General features: G+C 45.9%; 1 protein-coding gene and 2 long non-coding RNA genes across 4 annotated transcripts in view; 2 read left to right on the top strand and 1 right to left on the bottom strand.

The window, feature by feature from the left end:
* LOC100520091 (uncharacterized) overlaps positions 1–10,062 on the top strand; it is a 52,149-nt gene extending 42,087 nt beyond the window's left edge. The window contains exon 3 of one of the 2 annotated variants that reach the window (XR_014817400.1): positions 10,007–10,062. This is a non-coding gene — a long non-coding RNA (uncharacterized LOC100520091). The remainder of the gene's footprint in view (positions 1–10,006) is intronic. The other variant, XR_014817401.1, reaches the window with a different exon arrangement.
* DISP1 (dispatched RND transporter family member 1) overlaps positions 1–21,469 on the bottom strand; it is a 1,033,384-nt gene that overhangs the window by 700,933 nt on the left and 310,982 nt on the right. The gene's annotated exons all lie outside the window — the stretch shown is intronic.
* Positions 14,653–19,024, top strand: LOC146398801 (uncharacterized). Its single transcript, XR_014817404.1, has 2 exons — positions 14,653–14,749; positions 18,894–19,024. It is a non-coding gene; the product is annotated as an uncharacterized LOC146398801 (long non-coding RNA).

The following is a 21,469-nucleotide window of genomic DNA, read 5'->3' as shown; positions in this document are numbered from 1 at the left end:
AGGTCGAGAAACTCCCACTGCTACCAGTTCATATCTGACCAACACCTTCCAGTATAGGAAGGGCTCTTATACCTGCTTTCTCATTGATCTCTCACCATTTCTCCACGGGTCACATCTCACTTGACGTTTGCAGAAACCAAGTTCAGATGGGGGGCCTATCACTCGTGGTAAACCCTTAATACAGAATAATCTTCAGAAATACTGATGGTGATTTAAAAAAAACGATGTCTTCTTAGCAGCAAGGGCTAAAACTTTTCAACAGGGAAGAGGCATTCATTTTCTATGGCTGCTATAACAAATGAGCACAAGCCTGGGGGCTGAAAACAGCAAATTTATTATCTTCTAGCTCTGAGAAGATGAGAAGCCCAATGTGGGTCTCACTGGCTAAAATCAAGGTGAGGGCAGGGCTGCATTTCCTTTGGGAGGCACTCGTGGGCAATCTGTTTCCTCGCCTTTTCCAGCTTCAGGAGGCCAGTCCCACTCCTGGGCTCGCAGTTCCCCTCTTCCCCATCTTCAAAGCCAACGAGGTCACATCGTTCCGACTGTTCTGTAGCTCCCCTTGCCCACGGGGTGGGAAAGGTGTTCTGACGTGAAGAACCAGTGTGGTTTGATCAGGTTGCTCCCCCTGGATAAAGCAGTAACCTCTTCCCATCTCACGGCGCTTAGCGCAATCAAATCTTCAAAGTCCCTTTTTCCACATAGGGTGACACAGCCACAGTACCCGGGATCAGGGTAGGAGCATCTGTGAGAGGCCATTGCTCTATCCAAGAAGACTTTTCCTGGGCCTTATTCACTTGAAAACGTGGAGAAGCAGAAAAACAAAATGATGTCGCTTTCTCCAGGATCTGTGAAAGATATATATATTTTTATATTTTATGGAGACATTTAGAAACTTTCCATGAAAACTGGGAGCCAATAAGGATGCTGTGACATCGTGCTCATAGGGCTCTCAAATCTGTGTCCCAGTCATGATATGTGGCCCAGCTGCCACACCCATCTTTCCAAATATCCTCACCTGAGGACTGGCTCGTCAAGTGAAACAGTTTTGTTTTGTTTCTTTTTACCCGCGGCACATGGCGCTTCCCCGGCTAGGGGGCAAATCAGAGCTGCAGCCGCCGGCCTACATCACAGCCACAGCAACACCAGATCCGAGCCATGTCTGTGACCTACACCACATCTCATGGCAACGCTGGATCCTTAACCCACTGAGCGAGGCCAGGGATGGAACCCACAACCTTTTGGTTCCTAGTCTGATTCATTAACCACTGAACCACTATGGGAACTCCGTCTGTTTTGGCCTTCATTCTGCACAACCAATGGACCAATAAACTGAATTGTGATGATCATGATACAACCACAGATGTGATTTAAAAAAAAAAAAAAAAAAAGACACATTCGGAGTTCCTGAATTAAAAAAAAAAAGACACATGCATCCTAATATTCATTGCAGCACTATTTACATATATATGTATACATATTTATATACACACACACACAATGGAACGTAACTCAGGCATAAAAAAGAACACAATAATGCTGTGTGCAGCAACATGGATGGATCTACAGATTATCAAACTAAGTGAAGTAAGTCGGATAGAGAAAGACAAATATCTGAGATCACTAATAATGCGGAATCTAATTTTTCAAAATGATACAAAAGAACTCAATCACAAAACAAAAACAAACTCAAAGACTTTGAAACCAAATTCATGGTTACCAAAGGGGAAACGCTGTGAGGAGGAATAAATGTGGAGGCCAGGACTGACATGTACACACTGCTCTATGTAAAATGCTTGGGCAACAAGGACCTACCGTATATGACAGGCAAATCGACTCAATACTGTGTGATAGGCCAGATGGGAAAGGAATATGAAAAGGAATCGATACATGTGTGTGTGTATCTGATTTACTTCGCTGGACACCTGAAACTAACACAGCATTATGAGTCAACTGCATTCTAATAAAATTTTAAAAATAAAAAATAAACTTTCAGGAGTTCAAAAAAAAAAAAAAAAAAAAAAAACCCAAAACCTCCACTGTTTCTCCCTTAGGTCTGTGTCTAGAATTGACTCTTTCCCCCATTGCCAGTTTATTACTATTATGATGATGAGTCTTCTAGCTTCTTCACCTGACACTTGAATTATTTCCATAGCCGCCTAACTTATTACTCTTCACTGGTTTTCCTTCCTTTTAGCCAAGTCTTCACCACCAAAGACGGTGTTGCCAATGTGAACTTTGCAGGAAAACAAATCTGGTCACGGCTCCCTCCTTCTGGAGGCTCTTGCTGAGGTCCTTATCCCCTGAATAAAAATGTCCAAGGAAACCATGAAAAAGCACATGCTTCCAAGCGACGGGGAAACACGGCCTCTCTCCTCTCCTTTCAAGCCGCGTGTCCACCAGGACAGCCACGGGCCCACACACCCTGCAGAGCCGTATTTCTTTGCCCAGGAGAAGACAAACCGGCACTTAATGGTAAGTCCGGTACTTGGACAAATGTGTCGTTTTTCTCCCAGTTCCTACCAAAAGTCTAGAGAGGCGATAACGCTCCCCCAACCCTTCAGCAGGAGCACACGCCCAAAAAAGGAGGCCATCCTGGGGCTTGTTTATCCTGGCTCTAGGACCGACTGCCTGGGAAGCGGCAAAGCCAATAATGACTAATGTCCTCAAATATTACCTATTACTCATATAGCATAATCGCAATAAACACCGAGAGGCCCACACACTGTTTGTTTTGCTCTTCGAACCACAATTTTCTGTCTACGCAGTAAGGCGTCTCCAATGAACGATTAACTTGCTGAGCCAAACTGTATTTAAAGGGCAGCCAATCATGTAGATTCTTTGTTCTTAATTTGCAGCTAAGTTCCCATTCAACCTGGGTTGGATTCAAGCGAGTTAAACTGCAGTGCTGGTTGATTTAGGAAAAGTTTGTAGCTTGACCCTGTCTGCCGCCCAGTGACACTTTGGTTTACGCTGATGCTGATTAGAGAGGGCTGTGGAGATGGTTGGATTTTCGAGCATAAATCAATACACCTTCTATGAGAAGGCGCTGCTGTATATATATGTTCAGACGGCAAGGACTTTTGGAAGACGCGCTGTTTGCCTGGGCATGGTGGGGATCTCCAAACATATATACGATGCAGTTTATGACCCAAAGGATTGAGACTCTGGAGAGACCGGCTGTCACAGGACACACCGATGGAAGGATGCAGTGATGGTTTAGAGGATTCCGGTTGTCATATCGATTGGTTGCCTAAGATGAGTCGAAGCTGCTTGATAATCGGTCGAGCTTCCTTATCCATCATACCAGGGATAATCATTCCTGCCCCGCTCCGTCTTTAAGGACGGTTACACAGTGGCTAACGTCCACTGCATGCTAAATGCGCTCCTGCCCTATTTGAAATGCTGTCCACACATCAACTCATTCCGTCTTCACAGCATCTGGAAAAATCGATACGACAATCCACCTGGTGCAGATAAAGACATTGAGGCAGAGAGTTTAAGTCATGTGCTCAAGGTCACGCAGCACTTCCATGGATGGAGATTAGGTCAAGAGCTGCCCAGGGCTTATGACAAAACTCCTAGAAAGTTCCTTCTGTGTTGAATCCAAGTCTGCCTGGAATTCCTACCCAGTTGCTCATGGTCCTATGCTCCGGGTCTAAATGAAGAAATGCACCTGTTCTTCCCCAGGTCAGCCCTGCCCTTCAGTAGAGGCCACGTCTTCCCTCCCATCCTCTGTAATCTAAACAGCCTCAGTTCTTGAAGCCATTTCACATCTATCCAGTTTGGAGAGGTCTTTATGCTGCTGTTATCTGATGGGGAGACACTGTGTGGTCAGGAAGTGTCCTACATAGCATTAGTCAGACCATTCCCCCATCCTGAGGAGAAAAAAAAGCTCATTTTGGGGGGAATCATCTTTTTAAGGCCACACTTGTGGCATATGGAAGTTCCCAGGCTAGAGGTCGAATTGGAGCTACAGCTGCCAGCCTACACCACAGCCACAGCAATGCAGGATCCGAGCCGCGTCTGTGACCTACACTATAGCTCACGGCAATGCTAGATCCTTAACCCACTGAGCGAGGCCAGGAATCGAACCTGCATCCTCGTGGATACTAGTCGGGTTCATTACCACTGTGCCACAACAGGAACACCCCAAAAGGCTCATTTTTTGTAGACAGTGTTTCTTTGCCTCTTCTTATACCATTCCTGTAACAGTAAGACCCATAAACAAATCCTATTATCTTCAACAATAAAAACAGCTAAAGTGTATTATGGCTTATTACCTGCCCGTCACTGTTCTATGATTTATGGTTTCATTTACTTAATCATCACGACCTGGGTTATGCTATAGTTTGGCATCTATGGGTGAGATGCTATTTTTATTGCTGTTCCAATGAAGACATAGGCAAGGAGTAGTTAGGACTTGACGCTCTGTTGCACAGCATGTGAATGTACAATGACTAGTTATTCATAAGGAATAACAACCTATGCCAGTGGCTTGGAAGAGCATTCACTTAAGAAACTCATAGAGTAATGGCTTTTAATTGGTACTTTTAATATGTACTTGATCCTTTTTTGTCCAAGCACCATCTTGTCTGATGATTATCTCTCATGATTCTCAGATTTTAAGTTGCCTATAGCAAGAATGAGGTGCCTCCTGGAATTCTGATGAGACCAATGCTCTGGGTATGCTAGTCAGCTTCTGCTGATACTCTGCCAGCCTGGCTGATCGGGACCTGCCCCCGTGATGAGCCATGGTTCAGCAGGAGAAGGAGCCCTGGGTCAACAGGGACAGGCTCTCAGCTCAGGGAATGCAGTTATATGTGTATGAAAATTTTCCTCTAAGTCCCCTCAAGGATGATCTCAGGGGTGATATTTTGTTGCTGTAACATCTTACCCTGAAACCCTTAGATAGAAAAATAGACTGATAGATAGATAGATGATACAGAAAAGTGATAGATACGGATATAGAGATAGATGGATATAGACAGGTGTCTCTATGTATCTATGTCGCCATCTATGAATCTATGTCTGTCTGTCTGTCTGTATCTATCTATGGCCTTTGCAGTTATAATATCCATATCGTGATGAACCACGATGTCCGCAAAAAGGCAGTCCAGCTGGGTGAGTCAGCCCCAGGTGGGCTTTGCAGGCCGCAGCATCCAGAGGCTTCATCCTCCCGACCATTCATGGAATGCACTCGGTCTGGAAGTCGTTAGGAGCGCATAAGCCCAGAACGCCCTGATGTCATCTTTAAACGGTGACATGATTCCAGAGCGTAAAGCTGAACCTCACATGACTTTCCCTAACTACATGCTTATGACTGACCCCAAATTTCCAGCAGATGCACTAATCTTTTCACCCCTGCTGTGTTTGGAAGAGCCTCTGTGATGCCAAAATGCACAAATGAGCTTGACTCGGACCATTCTCAGCTGCTTACGGCAGCCTCTAGCTAACCCTTACCAGCTTATTTCTATTTGAGCCACTTTTTTGCATCGTAAATACTTATGGTATACGATTAGCTGAAAAAATACGGCACAGCATTTTATGTAGAGCAGCTCAACAACTTAAAATAGGAATGGAAATATGATGGAAATAGGTTCACTAAAATATTAAGTAGTTTTCTCTGGGTGGATTTATTTATTTTTTTGTCTTTTGTCTTTTCAGGGCCGCACCCCCAGCATAGGGAGGTTCCCAGGCTAGGGGTCTAATCAGAGCTGTAGCCGCCGGCCTATACCACAGCCACAGCAATACCAGATCCGAGCTGCATCTACAGCCTACACCACGGCTCACAGCAACACCGGATCCTTAACCCACCCAGCAAGGCCAGGGATTGAACCCACAGCCTCATGGTTCCTAGTTGGATTCATTTCCGCTGCATCAGGACGGGAACTCCTGTTTTTCAAAATATGTTTAGTACCATTTCTCTGGATTTAAAAAAAAAAAGTCTACAATGATTCTATTAATAGCATTTATATTCACAAGTCTGGGGCTATTCAACGACTTTTACATGGATCTTATGAGCACAAAATGAGATAACACAAGGAAGGCAGCTGAAGAAAAGGGGGGGGGAGCATTTTTGTGTTTATGGTGCTTAATGGACTTCAGAGGAAGCAACAATAAAATTTTAACTTAAAAATTATCCGAGAACAGATTGTACCACCTCCACAGACAGGTGATAACTGCGTGCCAAGTTAACACATCCGCCTCCAGTTCTGCCTCAAACGATGACGTGAGGCCTTAGAGGGCCTCGGAGCAAAACGGCAACGTGTACCTCAGAGGTGAGGCGTGCTCGGCCTCACGCCCCTGTGTCCATCCATTCACTTCACCTTGTCCGTGTCACTCCTTGGCCCAGTAGGGACGTTTTTGGCCCATGAATGTGCCCCGTGGCCAGGCTCCCCCTCCCAGCTGGTCCAGCCCTAATGTTGGGGACTGTGCCCCCAGCACCGCGGGCAGTGCGGAGGGCCGGAGGCGGGCGAGCTCTGGGTCTTCCACTTTTCTCCACTCTGCTGTGCACGTGCGCTGAACGCCATCTCTTTGAGTGATGACATTTGTCCGGGCCAGATGCTCAGCCCCAGTCTCGCTTCCTCTTCTTTCGTGTCTCCTAAGGGGCGTAATCCAGTGTCTAAATATAAACTGTCATCTGAAAATACATACCCACTTCTGCCAGGGCTTTTATTTTTCTCCCAGATGATGTTACCAAGGCTTCTATTAATAAAGGTAAGGCCAAGTGGCCAAACATGGCTCTTCACTTCTTTCCAGGTGGAGGGAGGGGGAGCCAGGGCTCAAGGTGCCCAGACATGAGCTGCCCCCTTCTTTTCTCTGGGAAACACCACAGCAGGTGGCACTAGTACATGGGACCATGTGTGCTTGCACCTTACCGTCACACTGCAAGCAGCGTCCACCACCAGTATTGCACCTGTAGGGAAGAATATGCAAGAGGTGGACTTTGACCAAGGCGGGGTGTGCAGGAAGAGCCCCATAAACCTGGCCAGGCCCCAGCTCTCCAGCACAGCAGTTGCCTACAATTCTCACCATCCACTGCGGTACCAACTCTTCCTACTACCAGGAAGGTGCCACCACTGGAGCAATCTAATGGCCCATATGCAGCTCTGTCCTCACCCTGGCCGTGCCCCAGAGAACACACAGGGAAGAACTCGATCCTCATCCTCACTGATCTCTGCCCATACCATCCAAGAACCTCTAAATAAACCCTGCTTACTCCACTCCTAATTATAGCCATGTCGTATTGAGAGCTTACTCTGGGCCAGGCACTGCAAACATAGGACTTGTCTGAACAACACCTCTATGAGATGGTTGTTATTCTGCTTAATGGATGCAGAGACCCGGGCTCAGAGAGGTTAGATAACCAGACTCAGTCATGTATCCCAATATAGTAGAGTCTGGATTCAAACACAGACCCACTGGACTAATTCTTCTAAACCACCGTGCTTTCTTCGAATTCCAGTGGACTGATGTAGTATTTTCAAGACAATTCAATAACTGCCCATCCTCCAAGGGCAAAGGAGTGGGGTCAAGGAAGGGTTACACTTCTTGGCCTCACGCTCACTCTAAGTGACCTTAGTGAGCAGGACATCAATTTGCAGTCATCCCTTCTGAAACCGAGAAAGAGCAGAGTGACACCTGAGCTGCCCTGGTGGGGATTATCCTTTCTGGGACTTGGGACATCAAGCAGGCTTCTTATAAGGGGACTCGAGGTTATGCAATTGCATCTTCTCCCAGAGTTTACAAAGGCTGAAGGAATTTGGTTCTACTATTAATAGCTCAGATGCCTCTTGCTAGAAAGGGTGACATATGTCCATCCTGAGATAACACATGACCTAGGCATGTAAATTTATGGACAGAAAGGACCCTAGCAAAGGAATCAACGACTACTGGTTCATGGACAAGGCACAAGGAGTGAGAGACCTGATGTCATCCCAAGGTTGGGACGGCAGTTTGTCGTTGCACCTCTACTGCTCAAAATGAACATCAATGAGTTCTGGAATGATCCGCAGCCTAGTTACACAGAGGGTGGGAAAGAGTGATTGCTGTGCTGATGAGGGCATCTGCCTGGCTCTGAGCTTCCTCCTGCCTGGTGTCCTAAATGGATCTGTCCTTCTCATTCAGATGGGAAAGCTCAGGTCGGGGGATCCAGACAAGTGGGGTGGGGGGGAGGGCTGGGAAGGGCACGGGGCTTAGGGTCCACGGGCCCCCATTCAGGACTACCTAGTGAGGGCGTCCCTTTATAGAAGCTGGCGTCACAGCCTTCTACCCTGTCCTGTGGAACAGCTGTCAAGGGTGCTGACCAGCAGCCTTGACTCTGCTTTCATCTAAAGTATTTTTACTGCATCTACCTTTTCCTGCCTCTGTCCTTGCGTGTGTCTCTGGTATGTGATCTCAGAATCCAGCTCAAACAGTGTATTGTGAGTGAAGGGCTGAAGATGGGAGAGAAGGTTAGGCAGAGGCACACACATATTCCCCATACCCTTGGAAAGGTCACAGTCTTACCGAGAGCACAGACACATTTTTAGAAAAATATAAGGAAGACAAAATACATGATGCTGTGTGGTTTGAAAGGAAGAAAAATTACCTTTCTCTCAGAAGACTCATTTGTATACATGAGATTCCCAAACACGGTAAAACAGGCATCGAGGTGCAATGGAGAAACGTGGGCTTATCCGTACTGTTTGTACAGTGGTACAAAAACCGTTAGAATTTTGAGGGGAAAAAATATCAGTATAGGCCTTCCCTTTCAGACATACAAAAAATAAATGAAAGCTGGAAAAAAAATTGAGTATTTAAGAAGAAAACCACAACGAGAAGATAATAATAGAAAAAATATCTAAAACTCCAAGTGGGAAAAAGTGAATTTAAGAATAGAAGTAATAAAAGAAGTCTCTAAAAAATCTGATAAATTACAGATTTGAGCCCTTTAAAATTTAAACGTTTTCCGTGGTTAATGTATTTACTAAAATACGACCTAAATGAAGAGTTTTTTTTTTTTTTTTCCAACTGAGTCAGGAAAAAATACTGCTTCAAACCAGATTAGCCAATGGTTAATTCATACCTGTATTTTTCTAAATGGCTCATAGCAATTGCCTGGTCAAAGCCAGCAGTGGAATCAACCCATTTCACAGGTAGGAAAACCGAGAGCACCAAGGGGATAAGAATATTTCTAACTATTGTACCTTTAAACAGTTGTAGAACCCATGTGCATTTTTTCTCCAGTAGGGACCAATGGAATCTTGGGACCAAGGGACCAAGCCTAGAAATCTCCATGGCAACGGTGGTGACCAACCATTGCCCAGGGGGACTTAGGTCTGAGACAAACGCTGTGGGGAAAAAAAAAAAAATTGAAAACATTGGAATTTCAGAGAGGTGGCTGTTTATCTCAAAGAAAGTAAATACCATGTATCAAGGAGAACTGAAAGAAAGAAGCATAGGCAAACAGAACAAAAAAAACTGGGTACACTGTGATTTTTCTTCTGTAACCATTCTGCAGTGTAATGTTGAAAACACTGAGGAGATGGTTGTTTAAAATCAGAATGTGCTAATAACCCTGAGTTTTGTTTACATTCTCAACATGTGTTAGGATTCAGCTGTTGATGATAAAGGCGACATTTGTCACAAAAAAATCTTTTGAGGTGTTTTGAGTTGTTTTGGAGAAAGGCACAGAACATGGAAAGGTACCTATATGTGTCTATAGGCATATGCATTGTTTCTATTCCAAGATGCTAAACCCTAGATTGTGGCTATTTAATTTCAATCCTTGGGCTACATAGGCAGCACTTAGGTCAGGATAACCCAGAATGGGTGCCTTCTACTGAAGGGAGGACGGCGGGGTGACAAGGTGAGTTTATGATTCAGAGTCTGTTGGACAACCGACTGTCAGAGAAAATTGAAAGAAAAATTTCCATGTGCCTCAAATGCAGCATTCCAAAGCCATATTTTAATCAGATCATTTCATAGTTTGACTGAGGAGGCTTTTTTTTTTTTTTTTTAACAGGGAAAAGATATATATTTGTTCCAGCACATCAAGGACAAAAATAAAACGAGACTGGGGGAAATGGTTTCTTTGCAAGGCAGCTATTTAATTGATCTATTTGGAATTCATATGCCCTGTTGCTGCATGCTAATTGCAAGCCATTTTGAAGCAGAATCAGCTTGGATCACAACTGATTTAAGGCCATGGAACTGGCCTGGCCAGCTCGGGCGAGCCGTGTACATGAACTCCCTGGTTTTACCAGGCCTGGGGAGAGAGGACTTCTTTGGCGAAGGCAGAACAACAAGCCTAAAACTCCAGGGGTGACACAGACCTTGGAGGCCTTTCAGAAGCAACAAGCCAAGTTTTGTTTTCTCTTCCTTGCATCCCTACAGCAGCGGGTAACACACTGGCACCGCACCCCCTACCCACCAACTCCCCCCCCCCGCCACCCCAGCACCAGAGCACTCTCAGCTGCGTCTCCATCTTCAAAACAGCCTTCTGGAAAGACGGATGGCATGACCTCCAATCTAACGGCCAACTCCAGACGCCTGGCAACACCCCCGCTGCAGCTTTATCGGGCAGCATCACACAGGTTTGTTTTCTTTTTTCTTTATTTTGGCCGTTTTCAAGAGTACCTCAAGGAGTTCCCATTGTGGCTCAGCAGGTTAAGGGCCTGACATAGTCTCTGTGAGGATGCAGGTTTGATCCCTGGCCTTGCTTAGTGGGTTAAGGATCCAGTGTTGCCCCAAGCTGCAGTGTAGGTCACCGAGGTGGCTCTGCTCCCGTGTTGCTGCGCCTGTGGCTTAGGCCTCAGCTGCAGCTCTGATTCGACCCTTGGCATAAGCCACAGCTGCAGCTGTAGAAAGAAAGAGCACCTCGAATTCAAAACACCGCAGGAAGAGGAGTTAGATATGTAGCACCGAAAGATGACGTCTTAAGACTTCCTAGGCTGATTGTCAATAAAAACACCTGCTGAAAAACAAAAACTGACCGTCGGGTCAGGCGCCTGTACCCTGGGAGGAGTGAGATCATCAAGAAGGAGCCAAAGGGAGAAAGAGGGATCCGATGAGCCTGGGAAAGGCTGTATGGACCTTGTTTTTGTTCTCGAATGCGTACAGCACAAGGTCCCAAACCCTGGTCTGGGAAGCTGATGCTTTCTCTGGCAGATGTTCTGTGCAGCTTAGGAGGGAGAACGGTTCCCCACCTGTCTTCATTAACTGTCAAATAGATGCACCAAAAGGATAATTTTGCCAGATATTCAACGGCTGACCTTGGTAGCATCGTAACCGCTTACCAAGTAAGGTATGTGGCACACGTCCCTCCAATTCTCACAGTCCTCCCTCTACCTGGCATTACCCTCCCCAGATCTTCCTTGGAAGACTTCAAGTCTCATACGTTGAGGGTGTTTCTCTGTGGCTCAGTGTCTTAAGACCCAGCATTGTCACTGCAGGGGCTTGGGTTGCTGCTGTGGCTTGAGGTTCAATCCCTGGCCCTGGAACTTCCACATGCCATGGGCGTGTCCAAAAGGAAAAAGAAAGAAAGAAAGCTCAGACATTGATACTAAATGTTTAATAAGCCATTTTAGGAGCAGACACTGTATTAGTACTGTTTGATAAATTCTGGACTAGAACATTTCTGTGAAATTAATGAATGATGGCCACTGTGCCAATGTATATAAGTAGGGGATTTAGTATGATTCTATTATATATTTTTCTACCAAAGACAATACGTGCTTTTTTTTGGTTTAAAGTTGACTTTAAAAATCCAGTGACTGAGGCTTTTCCTGAGAGACTAGGATTATGCAGACAGCATGCAAAACAAGTTTGTAGTAAAAAAAGAGATGATGGCTAGTTACTCTGTCTATTCACTGCTATCTCATATTCAGGTTATTTTCACATATCCTGGGAGGCTTCCTGGAGGAGACAGCCTGTGATCCAGGACAAGTGGAGTTTTCACCAGGAAGACAGATTTGGGGGAGCAGGTGTGCAGAATACGCAGAGGTCCAGAGGGTAGGGGAAGAGGAAATGTCACAGCAGGCATTTGTCTCTGACTGGAAAAGTCTCCCAGTGAAAGGATGTTGCAAAGGGTAGGGCAACCCGGTGGGGAGCCGGCCTGCAGAGTTCCATGGCCTCTCTTGGTAAGAAGTAAGGAGCTGCTGTAAGTTCTGCTAAAAACAGGGTGATTAGGAATTCCCATAGCTCCTAAAGTTACAAACCCGACTCGTATCCGTGAGGATGCAGGTTTGATCCCTGGCCTCGCTCAGTGGGTTAAGGATCCCATATTACTGTGAGCTGGGGTATAGGTCACAGCCTTGGCTCAGATCCCGTGTTGCTGTGGCTGTGGTGTAGGCCGGCAACTGCAGGTCTGCTTCGACCCTTAGCTTGGGAACCTCCATATGTCACTAGCATGGCCCTAAAAGCAAATAAACAAACCAAAAAACCAAAACAACAACAATAAAACAAACCAAAAATAAACACAACCCAGTGTGATCAGGGCTGTACCATAAGACGATTTGAATGGAGCAGAGATGGTCATGCATCATGTGGCAGGGGGACAGACAGATCGTCTCATTTCAAGCAGCTGACATCATCTTGAAATTTGGGTGGCTTTATTGCAACTCATTGAAAAGCACAATTACACAGAAATGCACGAACAATGAAGCCATCTAAGTTCTAGCCCTCGCTTCGCTGCTCATTAGTTTTGTGTCAGGATGAGTCATTTCACGTCACTGATCCTTCTAGTCTCGTCTGGGTGAGTGTTGATTACTAAGGGGGCTTCCTTGAGTGCTAAGGTGAGTCGCCTGATCCTGGGTGATGAGAAAACTCATTTCCTCTGTTGGTATTTTCATTTCAAAATTTCCAAAGTGATTTAAATAGACGATTTCATCATTTCTGCCTTATTCTAAAACAAGCTATTTCCCTCGAGATGCCTATGTAGCATGTTTTCCTCTCATCTTGTCCTTAAATTTGTCACTTAAATATTGAATCCAGGCAACGAAAAAGGCAAAGCCTTGCTGACACCACATCTCTCTAAATATTATAGCTTCTAAACTTGGGGGCCACTGGACTGGACCCCAAACCAGCCTCTCCCTGTGCCGATCCAGCCTTCTTAAGGACAGCTAATAATTGAGTCAAGTGGGGCAGTTCCTGCTGTGGCTCGGTGGTCATGAACCCACTAGCATCCATGAGGACTTGGGTGTGATCCCTGGCCCCATTCAGTGGGTTAAGGGTCCAGCGGTGCCGTGAGCTGTGGTGTAGGTCACAGATGCGGCTCGGATCCCGCATTGCTGTGGCTGTGGTGTAGGCCGGTAGCTGCAACTCTGATTTGACGTCTAGCCTGGGAACCTCCATATGCCGAGGGGGCGGCCCTAAAAAGACAAAGAACTAAATGAATAATTGAGGCCAAAGGGGAGGTGTTGACTTGAGGAACAGCTAGTCCAGGGTGAAGAGACAGTTAACCCAGTCTCTCTCCCAGGTATCCAGCAGATACCCCCTCCCTGCCGTTGGACCCAATCTCGGCAGTCCTGCTAAGGCCAACGCACATGTTCCAAAAGCAGATTTTGACTCTGCCATTTCAAAACGGAGAACTGATACCAGGATGAAAATTATGTCAAGCAAATACACAGAAAATAATGTCTTATCCTGGAAGTCACTTCCATATGCAGTCAATGCTTAGAAACATATGATAATTCAGTCCGTCAACTAAATGACTACCTATTCAGAAAGAACTCTAGTAGAGGGCATATATTTATTTATTTAGTGCTTTTTTGAGGGCTGCACCCACGGCATATGGAAGGTCCCATACTAGGGGTCGAATCGGAGCTGTTGCTGCCGGCCTACACCACAGCTCACAGCAACACTGGCTCTTCAAGCCACTGTGCGAGGCCAGGGATCAAACCCGCATCCTCATGGATGCTAGTCAAGCATTTCCGCCGAGCCACGACGGGAACTCCTGGGTGCATATTTTAAACGTTATGTCCAGATGTTTACGTATGTTTTTTACATTTTACGATTTAATTTTTATTTTATGTTTCAGTAATAAATAGAAATTTCTCACCAGTCCATCTTGTGTACTGAGAGCAGCGATCCTCTCCAGCCTGGGGGATCTTGGCACAGAGACAAAATCAACCACACAGCGGTTCTCAGCTCTGTACACCCGACTGTCCTATAACCAAGAGCCTGTCAGGTCCACTGTGCAGCCGTGGTTTTCACAGACAGATGTTTGCAGTTTGTCTCCCAAGGTGACGCTGACTCAAACATCAGGCAGATTTATTCCTTCTCCATCCTCCCGCCGCTCATTCTCAGGTTTTAGATTTTCTCATTGAATAGTTGAAGCTGTGTTATATGCTTTCTATAAATCTTCACGAAGTTTCTCGACCCAGGGCCGTACATATTGAGAACTGCTATCTGTTACCCTCTGAGGAACTGAGTGATGTATTTTATGTTATTTTATGTTAAGATTTCTATTTTTTCTATTATAGTTCTGTCAATTTCTGCTGTATGTACAGCAAAGTAACCCAGTCATATATATATACATTGTACATATACATTCTTTTTTTCTTGCCGTATCCTCCACCATGTTCCATCACAAGAGACTAGATAGAGTTCCCTGTGTGAGTGATGTATTTTAGAGTTCTGTGTTAATTAATCCTCTTCTACTTTTTAAATTCACAATGCTCACAGCCTGACTTTTCCCCCTGGAGAAGAGTTGGGACAAGCAACCTGGGAGCCCTGACATTGACCGACCTAGAGACATGAGCAATAGGTACCTGAGGTTTCAGTTTCACCCGCCCCCCCATCCCTGTGTTTGTGGTTTCAAGACACCCCCTTCCAAGATGCCTTCTTTACCCCCTTCAGCCACCAGGAAACTCACCTCCCTCTGAGCTTCTCTCACTCTGACTACTGTTCCCAGCCCTGTTCATTCTTTGCCTGGTACTACTTCTCGAATGCTAGGTCTGCTGTTGGCTGTAAGTCATCAGACTCTCCAACACAGAGAGCATTGCCATGTGCTGTGAGGGGTATTTTGGTACCTACCTCAGCATTGGCTACAGTGGTCAGCACAAATACCTGAGAATAGAATAATGAAACAAAATGTTTTTTAAAAAGATTGGAATGAACTTAACTAATTCCAGACACACCACCCAGTCTGCTAACCCCTGGAACGTTCCTTTTGCCTTTTTTGGGGTGGGGAGAGGTTGGGCGTTTCACTTGTGGCCCATGGAAGTTCCCAGGCTAGGGATCTAATTGGAGCTTTAGCTGCTGGCCTACACCACAGCCACAGCAACACAGGATCCAAGCCTCATCTCTGACCTACACCATAGATCACAGTAACACTGGACCCTTAACCCACTGAGTGAGGCCAGGGATCGAACCCTCGTCATCATGGATGCTAGTGGGGTTCATTACCACTGAGCCACAACGGGAACTCCCAGTTATCTTTTTCTAAGTCAACCACGGCAGAGATACGCAAGCAGAATCATCCGTGTGCCCCTGGTCATCACAGACAGGCTGTGGAGGAGAGGGCAGCATTGGTGGCACCAGGGAGAGAACTTCTGGGCTGTGACAGGAACGGTCAGTGGTCTGACCTCTATCTCCTGCCCTTCCTGCTTCCGTGAACAAGGACCACCTTCCAACCAGCAATGCTCGCCATTCCCCCGTGAGAGCTGCCTCTGCTCACCAGGGGCTGGTCTGCCCGTCTGTGCAGCGAGCCAGAAATGCCAGAATCCCTGTCCCCCTCCCAAGGGCTCTTGACCACAGTGGTGGAGTTGGCGTATCAATACCCGCCTCCTGCTCCTCTGCTGACACCCTCTGAAGTATGCGTGCCAGGGAGTTTTCCAGCAGGGTTCAGCTGCCCCGAGCGGTAACTTACCTCCTAACTCTTTGTCGGCTGCTTTTTTGTCCTCATCTCACATCCTCCCCCCTCCCCCCATCCCACCAGTGTTTCCTGCAATCTCGCAAATAAACAACTTACACCCTAATCATTGTCTCAACATCCCCTTCTGCAAGGAAGAACCCAGACTAAGACCAGCCTTTTTTTTTTTTTTTCTTTCCAGGGTGGCACCTGCAACATATGGAGGTTCCCAAGCTAGGGGTCTAATCAGAGCTACAGCTGCTGGCCTGTGCCACAGCCACAGCAACGCCAGATCCGAGCCACATCTGTGACCCACACCACAGCTCATGGCAACACCAGGTCCCAAACCCACTGAGCGAGGCCAGGGATGGAACCTGAGTCCTCATGGATGCTAGTGGGGTTCGTTACTGCTGAGCCACAGCAGGAACTTGATAAGTCTTTATTTATTTATTTATTTATTTTTGTCTTTTTGCTATTTCTTGGGCCACTCCCGCAGCATATGGAGGTTCCCAGGCTAGGGGTCTAATCGGAGCTGCAGCTGCCAGCCTACGCCAGAGCCACAGCAACGCGGGATCCGAGCCACATCTGCAACCTACACCACAGCTCACGGCAACACCGGATCCTTAACCCACTGAGCAAGGGCAGGGACCGAACCCTCAACCTCATGGTTCCTAGTCGGATTCATTAACCACCGCGCCATGATGGGAACTCCTGATAAGTCTTTAAAGAGATGTTGTGAGATACCGGGAATCAGGTAGGCACATAGAGCGATAAAACTTGAAGTCCCAGGATGCACAGGAAATCAATGGGTTGGAGACTCAGTGCAATAAATCACTTTTGCCATCATCATGATTTTTCCCTTTGCCATCACGTCCCCTCCCACGGAAAGAGATGGCACAGGGAGGCATGGGTTTCGGGAAGCAGAAACAGGTGATTCTAGAAGTGGCAGAAGGGATGGCATAAGGCAGGAAGAAGCAGTTATCTCCCCAGTATGCCCCTGGCATGCTTGACTGGGCAGGCTTGGAGAGAAAGTGAGGTGGATTCTTAGTACAGCAGCCCTAAGAGATTATCTCAGACTTGAACTTAATAAGCAGTTCTCTAAGGGATTGACTATCTCCATCACAGGTGGGACATTTTTGGTGGACAAGCCAAACCTGTTCCGAAGACAGAGCTGGCCTTTTCTTGCTTTGTACCCATCAAGTCATGAGCACCCAGAGCTTCTCCTAAAGCTGCCAGATCCCCTGCGCTTGGCACGTTTCTCCTCCAGATGCCAGGACATGGGTCCTCAGAGCCATGAAGATAGATGGAGGTCCAGGGGCACTTGACTGTACCAGGTCTTCCTCCCTCAGCATCCTTGGCTGAGTTTCAGTCCTGTTCTTAACCTGAATATTTCCTACATGAGCTATGCTATAAAAATAAATCAGTGATGACAACAAGAAATGCAGGCTTAAAAAAAAAAAAAAGATAGCAACAGCAAATTGTCCAATTATTTGACTTAAAAGTCCCCCAAATCCAGTTTGAAGACAATTGATAACAATCCTGGATTCAATCATTTCCACACTGCCAGGTCTCCTCACCAGTGATGGGTGACACTTCCTCAGTTAGTCTTTTACTCCCATGGGTGCTGCTCTTGCTACGGCGGCAAAGACTAAGAATTGAGTTTGGGCAACCTCCCGGGACTGCTGGATCTTGCTCCTACATAGTCTGCTTGTTGCTTCTCAGTCTTGAACTTCTATAAGAATAAGCATGTAGGAAGCCTGGGATCCAGCCTTCGCTCTGGGGTCCTGTCCCGGAGGGCTGGCCTCATGCTGGAGGTCAAGTTACTGTCCTCACTGCCTGGCTGCTGCTGATGCATTTATCCACTTGTGGTTAATTAGGGTTGAATGTGATTCACAGCCATGGGGTTTGGAATCGGGAAAGAAGGCGAGGCCAGTCAGAGGTGACATGTCAACACTGCTGCTTCAAGAGAAGATAAGTTGGTGTCAAGACAACGTCTAAGCTCCGTAGCCTTTATCACAACACGAGAGGGAAGGGTTGGATGGCACGTGCCTCAAGCTGGCTTGTCAGCTGAAAACTGAACTGAAAATTGTCTTAGAATAAAATAATGAATGGATGAGGAAGGTGTGGTATATTTAACAAAGGAATCTTAGGCAGCCATAAAAAAAGAATGAAATCATGCCATTTGCAGCCGTGTGGATGGAACTAGACTCACACTCTGTGAAGGAAGTCAAAGACAAATCCCATCCAATATCACTTACAGGTGGAATCCAAAAAAAAGATACAAATGAACTTCTTTACAAAACAGAAACAGACTCACAGACATAGAAAACAAACTTAAGGTTACCAAAGGGGAAGATGGGGCAGAGACAAATGAGAGTTTGGTATCAATATAAACACGTTACTATATATAAACGAGATAAACAACAGGGATCTAGTGTATACTGTAGGGAGTTATATTCAATATCTTGTAATACTCCATACCAGAAAAGAATCTGAAAAAGAATATATGTTATATAGATAGATAGATAAATACGTGGATATACATATATATACATACATATATGGGTGTGTATGTGTATGTATAACTGAATCACTGCTGTATACCTGAAACATTGTAAACCAACTAGACATCAATTTTAAAAAAACTTTGGGAGTTCCCGTTGTGGCGCAGCAGAAATGAATGCGACCAGGAACCATGAGGTAGTGGGTTGGATCCCTGGCCTCGCTCAGTGGGTTAAGGATCTGGTGTTGCCGTGATTTGAGCTGCGGTGTAGGTCACAGATGTGGCTTGGATTCTGCGTGGCTGTGGCTGTGGTGTCGACCGACAGCTGTAGCTCCAATTAGATTAGCCTGGGAACCTCCATATGCCGCGGGTGTGGCCCTAAAAAGACAAAAACAAAACCAAACAAAAAAACTTTAAAAAATTTTTACAAAGTTGTTTACAAAATCTTTACTCTTGAAGACATCGGAACAGTGAGCTTATCTCGTTCTTTTGTCTGTGACACCCTAGGGTCTGTAACAGAAGATACAATCTCATTTTTTCTCATTCTCTTCCAAGACAGGCAAACCGTCTGATGAGGATATTTTGCATGCGTGTTGCCAGTGATGCAAACCGATGTCAAGCCAAGCAGTGGTAATGCCGTCATTTGACCAACAGAAAAATACAAATAAAGAACACTTTAAGATTTGTATGCTGCTATCATTTACTCAGTGAGTAGTAAAATTTCAGGCTCAATGAGTTGGATCTTTTAGTTGGGAATAAATTATTTTCTAGAGCTGTGCTAATTACTTAGGAATTATCATTGGAATCTGAGATATTTTTATGGTAATTTTTTTAGGGCCACACCCACGGCGTATGGAGGTTCCCAGGCTAGAAGTCAAATCAGCATATGTTTCTGCCGAGCCACAATGGGAACTCCTTTATGGTAATTAGTAATCCATTATTTTAAATAATATGTTAGTCCTGGATCCTAGTATTACTAATTTTAAATAAGAAAGAACATACTTGAACTTCTATAAGAATATGTGAATTTCACTAACCTGGAATTGTATAGCTGATCAAGGGGGATAATAATAATATTTTCTGCCTACAGGATTTTTGCAACTGACAAAGTACTTTGGCATACTTTTCTTTCTTTCTTTCTTTTTTTTTTTTGCCATTTCTTGGACCGCTCCCGTGGCATATGGAGGTTTCCAGGCAAGGGGTCCAATCAGAGCTGTAGTCACCAGCCTACGCCAGAGCCACAGCAACGCAGGATCCGAGCCATGTCTGCAACCTACACCACAGCTCACGGCAACGCCAGATCGTTAACCCACTGAGCAAGGGCAGGGATCGAACCCGCAACCTCATGGTTCCTAGTCGAATTCGTTAACCACTATGCCACGACAGGAACTCCTGGCATACTTTGCATATCAAACATCTTGTACTCGTCCAATTATTTAAATGGGAATAGCATAGTGATAAGGTCAACCTGCTGGTAACAGATAAAACTAGCTCTCTTTCCTTACCCTAGCTTTTCTCTACTCTGATCGCCCAGTCTAGTATCTGACGTTGAAGGAAAGTTCTCTGGGATTCTTCCCACGAGCAGAAACAGGACTCCTGTTCTTAGTGATTATTCTTTTCTAAGGCCAGCAAGGAGTTCCTATTTCAGTTGTTACAGTTGCTCCAAATGCCTGCCATTGATGCCAGGTCTCCTTGTCTCTGGACGAGAAAAAGGCAGACAGAACTCCATGACTCTGAATAACATTGTTTCCCAGCTTGGCCTTATTCTCTGAAATGATAAGGGGAAAAAAGAGATGAGGGCTCTGTTAGCAAACACCTAACGTCAGGTCCCACACCAAGGTTTTTCTTCACCAGCTGGTTTTCAGTCAAAATAGAGTCATACCTGCCCGCGATTTCTAGCACATCTTCTGTTCAAGGATAAGAAAAACATATATCCAACCCTCAGCCCAGGAGTTACCGAGGTAGGCTGATGGACTTACAGCAACATAATCAAATCCCTGTGGTTGATGAGGTTAAAAACAGTCATATTTTTTAGAACCTGGCTCAAAACTCACATCCATTTAAGACATCTAGAAGACCGACTATGCGCATATGGACCTTACACCTTTAACTCTCTCTCTCTCTCTCTCTTTTTTTTTTTTTTGCTTTTTTGCTTTTTAGGGCCACACCCGAAGCATATGGAGGTTCACATGCTAGGGGTCGAATCGGAGCTGCAGCTGCCAGCCTACACCACAGCCACAGCAACGCCAGATCTGAGCCGCATCTGTGACCTACACCACAGCTCATGGCAATGCCAGATTCTTAACCCACTGAGTGAGGGCAGGGATCGAACCTGTGTCCTCATGGATACAAGTCGGGTCCCTTTCCGCTGCGCCACGATGGGAACTTCCAAAGTCTTTCTATCCCTGATGCCTTGTCCTTTAGGCACATTGAGCTGTTGGCTCTATTGTGGGCAAATTTTCATTGTTTTAGAGTCATTTCACTCTGAGTGATCTCCTGAAAGATTAGAATTACACCTTTAGGAGTTCCCGTCGTGGCGCAGTGGTTAACGAATCCGACTAGGAACCATGAGGTTGCGGGTTCGGTCCCTGCGCTTGCTCAGTGGGTTAACAATCCGGCGTTGCCGTGAGCTGTGGTGTAGGTTGCAGACGCGGCTCGGATCCCACGTTGCTGTGGCTCTGGCGTAGGCCGGTGGCTACAGCTCCGATTCAACCCCTAGCCTGGGAACCTCCATATGCCGCGGGAGCGGCCCAAGAAATAGCAACAACAACAACAACAAAAGACAAAAAGACAAAAAGACAAAAAAAAAAAAAAAAAGAATTACACCTTTAAATTCTCTTCCAGGAACTCCCTTTATCCCAGGAAGAGAAACAGAGATAAACAGTTTCTGCAGTTGGACCATGTGAGTTAACATCCCGATTGACCGTCACTTGCAGAGGGCACAAGGGGCTATTATTTAGCCTGTCTGAGCTCAGGAGCCTGGTCTGGAAAATATACATAATGACATCTCCCTCCCAGGCTAGATGTAAAGCTGTTAGCACAGCATCCAGAGCCTGACTGGTGTTCCGTGAGGCTGTTCGGGGGGCCCGAGTTTCCTCATGTGCCCAGAGCTTTGAAGACCCTTGTCTAAC

The sequence above is a fragment of the Sus scrofa genome, chromosome 10 (genome assembly GCF_054392235.1).
Source record: "Sus scrofa isolate SSC_HxYL_T2T_F1_AM1 chromosome 10, Sscrofa_HxYL_maternal_Yorkshire_Landrace_v2.0, whole genome shotgun sequence".
NCBI lineage: Eukaryota > Metazoa > Chordata > Mammalia > Artiodactyla > Suidae > Sus > Sus scrofa.
The sequence above is the reverse complement of the archived record's forward strand: the minus strand, read 5'-3'. Positions and strand labels throughout refer to the sequence as shown.